Raw genomic sequence first — 8,073 nt, 5'->3', positions numbered from 1 at the left:
ATGCATTATTATTATTATTATGTTGAAAACAGTTGATTCTTAATATTTTTGTGGCAACATTTTTCTGGTTTCATTGACGAATATAAAGAAATAGAAATCTTGTATCAATATTATAAATGTCGATTTAATTTGTCCTCGCTAAATAAAAGTATTAATTTCTTTAATACACAATCTTACAGACCCCATACTTTTGAACGATAGTGTACGTTAGTGTACGTGTGTGGATAAAGCAACAGGTTGCATCTGTTTTTTCAGGGGGTTTTGGTGAAAATATCCCCATCCTGAATCCTCACAATCAAATCACTTATACACTGATATGAACATCCGTTGTTAATGATTTCCATCATGTTTTTGAGTCCATCCACTGACAGCTGTGTTCTGCTGGTGTAATGAAAGACCTCCACCTGACCTCTGCGTGAAACAGTAAGATAAAGCGTCTAGACTTCTCAGAAATGTGCTGAAAGCTGTGGGATTTTTTTTTCTGTGATATGTAGCTATTCATGCAGAGGTTTTAGTTCAGGCAATGACATGAAGTCTTAATGTCTTCCATGTTCCTCAGACTCGAGCAGATGTCAAAACACACACCTCCGCCTCAAACAACCTTTAATCTGTTGTGATGTCACTCTCTGCTTCTCCTTCTGTCATTTTCCCAGCAGAACACAGTTATTTTGAAGCATGCTATTCTATGCTATGCTACGTGCTATTTATTTTTTCCTTCAGGCGCAGTTTTTCATGTAGAGGAGGACGTGTGGCCTGATCCGTGCTGGATTTGTGATGACACGGTTTCATACAGTAGTTGTGCAATGATCGAACTCATCACACACTCATGCCTGGAGATACGTGACCTCTGCATGAACACCGTCTTCTATTTACAGCTCTGTATTGCACTTGCACTCTAAACGGGCGTGTGTGAGTGTGTTGTTCCCGTTATTTGATGAGGCTGGCCGGGGTCACGTGTCTGTGCTAACAAGCTTCCTGATGCGGTTGATACTGGACATCGGGGTGGAAAGAGGAAGCAGCTCATTAGCATGTGGAAAGAAGTTCTGCAGAATTTGATCAAGCTTTCAGCCACTTAAAAGGGTGTCTCTCTCTCCACTTCATATTTGTCAACCCGGGCTCATTGGAAAAACATGCTTGTGGCGTCATTTCTGCATTATGATATTACATTGCGATTTGCATATTTTGCAACACTTTTTTAGTACACTGACACTATTTATTGTGTAAAGCATTAAATAAATAAAATTGACTTGACTTTTAAAGTGAAATGCACATTCAGATTTATCTGAAACAGATGAACGTGAGTCTGGTTGTTGAATTCATGGCTTGACGTTAGCTTTTTTGCTCACCAGCCACTGTCGACTCTGCCATATAGATTTTAAATATTATCTCATAATTTGGCAGCAGGGGTATTAGGCTGCTGTCACTTTAAACCCTGATGCACGGATCCATTATACTGTTACACATGCGTGTTTACGATCACTTAAAACGTTACTGTGTTTACGGTGAATACTCACCAACACTGGCATTTTGACATTATTTTGTGTGTATTTGACTCTTTAAGCACAATAAGTAGCGGAAAAAAACGTTAGTGCTGAGAGCCGGATTAATGTGCGCACTTTGAGCACGAAATCTGCAGTGCAGGAATGAGTAAAATTATGCGCAATATGCACAATCCCACACCGAAATTCAAGCCCTATATCCAGGAGGCGGGTTTATGTGTCGACTTACTGTCAGAGAGATGAGAGAGCGAGAAAGTGCAGCTGGTATAGTGTATCTGTTCTGTGGAAAATGAGCATTGGAAGTGTTTTGATATTTCAGTATCGATATGTATCGAAAAAGCAATATTTTTGACAACACTACATTAGAGCTGGTCATGTGATGTAAACATGCAAAATAAGTATTTTATTAATCAATCAATAATCTGCCACTAGTTTCCAAAGCCTCAAACATAAAAATTCTGTAATTATTTACTCATCTTTGTGTAATTCCAAACCTGTATGCTGTTGTTTGTGTATGGAACGGAAAAGGAGGATTTTTGAAGAAACCATTTTAAAATCTGAACATGAACACAAATGACTTATGACGCGTTTTCCTCACACAAAGCTATCCTATGACTTCAGAAGAGCTATAGACATTTTTATATGGTGACATAGTCATTATGAACTTCTGGTATGGAAAAGAGCAGCTTAAAGAATCACACAAACGCCATCCAGAATTGCAACAACAGGATGACAGAAATATGGGAATTTGTGTTCTATTGTCAGTCTGTCAGCTGTTGTCTAATTTTCCATTATCAGACACTAAGGGATTCTTGGGAAAGGGTCATGTTGGGGGGTTTTCCACGGGAAAGTAGGAGGCCAGGTGTCTGGGGATAAAGGAGATGTGTCAGCGCTGACTATATCTGTCATGGCTGTTGAGTCAGGATTGTGTATGTGTGTGTGTGTGTGTGTGTGTGTGTGTGTGTGTGTGTGTGTGTGTGTGTGTGTGTGTGTGTGTGTGTGTGTGTGTGTGTGTGTGTGTGTGTGTGTGTGTGTGTGTGTGTGTGTGTGTGTGTGTGTGCACGCTCATCAGGCAGGCTTTAACATAGAGCTGTCATTACTACCCAATTAATCCATCAGAAACTGCCAGCAGGATTGATGAACATTAAAAATATTCCTTTTTGCACCCATCTAGCTGGCGGTGATGAACAGACCCTCTGAAATACACAGCACCGTCATTAACACTTCTTTAAATACTCTATTTTATTTCATCAAGTCCAACAAGGTGCCAAGGGTTCAGTGTGCATGATGGATAAGATCTTCTCTTTTGTTTCTCAGATCCGCGCTGCAGATTCCAGATTCCAGTCCTCAGTCCTGCAGTTCACTCTGCCAAAACACTGCAACTTCCACAAGCGCTGATGTCACATGGGATGCAAACAAGTCCAGATGTCTTGGACTGAGTCTTACTTGGTCTCTAAATCTTCTTAGCAACGTTCTATCAGATTCATGGTTATTCATTCTTCACTCTTTCAAATTTTGTTGAATAATGGAGTAGTTTAAACAAAAATGACTATTCTGTCATTATTTACTTTGCATTGAAATCCTGAAAGATTGTTGCTTTGAAAAAGCTGCGTGATGATTCTTCAAAATGTCTCATTTGAGTCATTGCAAGAAAGAGGGTCATACATGTTTGGAATGAAATGTGCGAGTAAAACATTTTTTGTGTGAACTGTCCCATTAAAGTATGTTTGATTAGATATAATATTTCTCCAGCTGATTCAGTGATTCCTGCTCTCCATTCTTGTGTTCTTCCGTCACTGGATTATCTCAGATGGGTGTGACGCCTTGTGTTTGGAGGTTGCTGTGTGTGAGGGTTGCTGATTAGTTTAGCAGGACGTTCAGTTCCTGTGGGTGGGTGGGTGGGTGTGTGTGTGTGTGTGTGTGTGTGTGTGTGTCCAGCTGACCCACACCTCTCATGTTCCCAGCGCAGAGTCCAGGCTTTGTCCACAGCTGCATATACTGGCCTTTCACTGATGCCTGATGCAAATGAATGGTCACTCAGCATTTCATTATTTGATGTGTGCTGTTTTTCTCCAGAGCGGCAATATATACTCACCTAAAGCAGTGGCGTATCCAGGACATTTTTACTGGGGTGGCCAAGATGGGACACAAAACTAGAGTGGGGTGGCCATATATACTATAAAGTAATGTTATGTAAACCTTTAAACTCTTATATGTAAGGTGGGAGGAGTTGGATCTAGATTAGAGGAAATAGAGGATTTTAATAATAGTAACAAAGTGCAAACTTTATTTTTAAATAATGGTACTATTTCATAAAATGTAAGATATAGTCACAGGCCTATTTAGGAAATGTGTTTACTATAGTCTGTTATTAATTGCCATAGTGGGGGATATTATTTACTCAATTAACTTGGCCATTAACTTGTCCGAAAATGCATTTGTGTTTATCTGCAAAAAGGTTTACATACACTAGATTGCAGCCTAGGCTACTGTTAATGTAAATATAATGTTAGTGGTTTGTTTTTAAAGTCTACATTAAAGACCTGCGCGGGACGGATTTCTCACTTAATAATTCCTAAAAAGCTGACATCTCAGTTCATCGCCATCTCACAAATCTCTGTTATTATCAATGAAACTGGCAGCATAATTAATCTTTCATATTATCTACACTTTGTTTGATATAATAGATGATTTGCCAGTATGCAGAATTCAGCACTGAACAAAAAGTCCATTTTGAGCGGTGAGGGGATTCTATCTTAAATGCATCTGATTGGCCATTGCGTTCAAGAAATCAACACATATGTCTGTGATTGGTTACATTGTTCAACGCTGCAAACATGTTATAAATAGAGACTCTGGCCTGTAAATAGTTTCTATTTTGTTTTAGTTGTTCTTGTTGCTTTTGTGCAACAGATGAATGACAATTTATTTGTTTTTATTTGTTCAATTTATAGATCATTCTATTTTGCGGGAGTCCCGACTCCCGCGAATCGACACACGAGTGCATTACCGCCCGCGCCCGCACTCGGCCATCAGATCTATATTCCCGTGCCGCACTCTGTTGCGTTGGGTCCCGACCATACCTCTCAATCGACTGATTCCAGCGTTTTTATCGTTGTTGTATTGTTGCAACTGTGTGACGTCCTCTTGTTTCACGGACCAGCAGCAGCAGGTGCACCGTGCAGCGCGCGTGCTCTTATCTCATGGGTCATCTGATCTGCATGGCCAAACGTCCGCTGAGCAGAAATCAGCTCTCACAGTCTCAGTACGACCGTTCCTGTGTTAGTTAAAAATGTGAAACTGGCCCTAAATCAGTTGATCAGCTGTCATCACTGATTGACAACATTTCTCGTTTCTTGTGTTGACGAACTTGACCTACCTATCAGATCTGGGGTGGCCGCAGGGGTGGCCAATGAGCTTTCAGGGGTGGCACCGGCCACCCCAGGCCACCCCCTAGAATCGCCACTGACCTAAAGGATTATTAGGAACACCATACTAATACTGTGTTTGACCCCCTTTCGCCTTCAGAACTGCCTTAATTATACGTGGCATTGATTCAGCAAGGTGCTGAAAGCATTCTTTAGAAATGTTGGCCCATATTGATAGGATAGCATCTTGCAGTTGATGGAGATTTGTGGGATGCACATCCAGGGCACGAAGCTCCCGTTCCACCACATCCCAAAGATGCTCTATTGGGTTGAGTTCTGGTGACTGTGGGGGCCATTTTAGTACAGTTAACTCATTGTCATGTTCAAGAAACCAATTTGAAATGATTCGAGCTTTGTGACATGGTGCATTATCCTGCTGGAAGTAGCCATCAGAGGATGGGTACATGGTGGCCATAAAGGGATGGACATGGTCAGAAACAATGCTCAGGTAGGCCGTGGCATTTAAACAATGCCCAATTGGCACTAAGGGGCCTAAAGTGTGCCAAGAAAACATCCCCCACACCATTACACCACCACCAGCAGCCTGCACAGTGGTAACAAGGCATGATGGATCCATGTTCTCATTCTGTTTACGCCAAATTCTGACTCTACCATCTGAATGTCTCAACAGAAATCAAGACTCATCAGACCAGGCAACATTTTTCCAGTTTTCAACTGTCCAATTTTGGTGAGCTCGTGCAAATTGTAGCCTCTTTTTCCTATTTGTAGTGGAGATGAGTGGTACCCGGTGGGGTCTTCTGCTGTTGTAGCCCATCCGCCTCAAGGTTGTGCGTGTTGTGGCTTCACAAATGCTTTGCTGCATACCTCGGTTGTAACGAGTGGTTATTTCAGTCAAAGTTGCTCTTCTATCAGCTTGACTCAGTTGGCCCATTCTCCTCTGACCTCTAGCATCAACAAGGCATTTTCGCCCACAGGACTGCCGCATACGGGATGTTTTTCCCTTTTCACACCATTCGTTGTAAACCCTAGAAATGGTTGTGCGTGAAAATCCCAGTAACTGAGCAGATTGTGAAATACTCAGACCGGCCCGTCTGGCACCAACAACCATGCCACGCTCAAAATTGCTTAAATCACCTTTCTTTCCCATTCTGACATTCAGTTTGGAGTTCAGGAGATTGTCTTGACCAGGACCACACCCCTAAATGCATTGAAGCAACTGCCATGTGATTGGTTGATTAGATAATTGCATTAATGAGAAATTGAACAGGTGTTCCTAATAATCCTTTAGGTGAGTGTATATAAATGAACAAAAATGAACTGAAATTGAACTAAATAAACTTTTTTACAACAGAAATGAACCGTCACTGAACTTACTTAAGCTGGACCACACTGTAAAAAAAAATCTTAATTTTAACATATACAGTGAGTTATATGTAATAGCAAAAAAACTGTAATAGCACTCATGGGACATTTCATGTAATTTAACAGTAAAATACTGTTAAATGTACGGATTTTGGAAGTACACTGTAATAAAAACCTTTCCATTGCATTTACCATACCTTACTGTAAAAAATACGGTAGCAATTTTTATGTTTTACATCATTGAACTAAAATGTACGGTAAAAAACTGGCAGCTGTGGTTGACAGTACTTTACCGTAAAAAAATATGGTAGAAATATTTATGTTTTACGGCATTGAACTAAAGTTTACGGTAAAAAACTGGCAGCTAGTTGCAAGCGATTTACCATAAAAAATATGGTAGTAATATTTTAGGTTTTACGGCAGTGATCTAAAGATTAGGGTAAAAAAAACTGGCAGCTGTGGTTGCCAGTACTTTACCGTAAAAAATATGGTAGAAATATTTTAGTTTTTACGGCACTTAACTAAAGTTTACGTTAAAAAACTGGCAGCTGGTTGCAAGTGCTTTACCGTAAAAAATACGTTAGTAATATTTTAGGTTTTATGGCATTAAACTTCAGTTTATGGTATAAAAAAAAAAAATGCCAGCTGTGGTTGCCTGTAATTTAAAAATATTGTATTACAAACTAATTTGTCATAAAAGGTTTAGACGTTGATGTTTTATTGAAAATAATAACGTTTTAAGTCACCATTATGGAGATTAGTGTTTGCTTACGTTGGGCTCTTGACCCTTGACTTTCTAACATTAAATTTTATCTTACCGCTTTAACTGTGCGTTTGTAAAACACATTCGTTATGGCATGAAAATCAGAGAGAAAATGTGATCAGGTGTTGTTGGCTATTTATTGATGATGACATAATTGTCATATTGTGGCCTGATTCACTGATCTCATCAAGAGTCTTATCTTTCATTGTATGAGGAATGTTTAATACTAATATATTTCACGGTTTTGAATATAATAGCTCTGTGACCCTACCGCATGCGAACCAGCAGTGACAAACAGATCATCTGAAAAAATTTAAAAAACAAATGGTGTACAAAAAAAGTATTGAACTAGTGTATGATTTAGACCAACACAGACATCAAGAATCAGTGTATGAATCTTAACAACGGTGACAATCAACAAAATAATCAGATAAAACTCTGAACATCACAAAACAAGCTACTAAAAAGTTACAACAAAAACAACAGCAAAAATAAAAGCAGATAATAATAATAATAAAAGAAAATACTAAGGCAATTCAGCATGATTTATTCACACTGCAATGCATGCTGGGAGATATTGATGAGTTTTGATTGATGGCTCCCATCATGCACTTTTATCCTCACCGTTGTTGAGATTCATATGCTGATTCTTGATGTCTGTGTGTGTCTGAAAGACATAGTAGTTCAAACCTTTATTGTGAACAGTGTTTTTAAAATTCTTCAGATTATCACAACACTGACGGATCGTATGCTGTAGAATCAATCTACAATCAATAATGTAAAATTAATGAGCCATATAATCAAAGATAATACTCTATATAAGCTCAATGAGTCAGGCCATTACATGATGATTAAATCATCATCAAAACATAACCAACATCACCTGATTCATTTTCTTTCTGATTTTCTTGCCAAAATCAAAATGTCTTATAAACACAGAGGTACAGCAGCCAGAGATAAACTAATGTTAGAAAGTCAAGGGTCAAGTGCCCAACTAAAGCAGTCACTGATCACCATTATGGTGACTTCAAATGAAACAATAAATCATCAACATCTAAAC

The 8,073-nt window shown here is 39.2% G+C and overlaps 1 long non-coding RNA gene across 1 annotated transcript; it reads left to right on the top strand.

Moving 5' to 3' along the window:
- Positions 1-6,568: 6,568 nt before the first annotated feature.
- LOC309502666 lies at positions 6,569-6,889 on the top strand. The gene is made up of 2 exons (XR_014207362.1): positions 6,569-6,661; positions 6,756-6,889. It is a non-coding gene; the product is annotated as an uncharacterized lncRNA (long non-coding RNA).
- Positions 6,890-8,073: the final 1,184 nt, after the last annotated feature.

The sequence above is a fragment of the Leuciscus leuciscus genome (genome assembly GCF_965113295.1).
Source record: "Leuciscus leuciscus genome assembly, chromosome: 7".
NCBI classification, from domain to species: Eukaryota; Metazoa; Chordata; class Actinopteri; order Cypriniformes; family Leuciscidae; genus Leuciscus; species Leuciscus leuciscus.
Note: the sequence above shows the minus strand (reverse complement) of the source record. Positions and strands in the feature narration are given on the sequence as shown.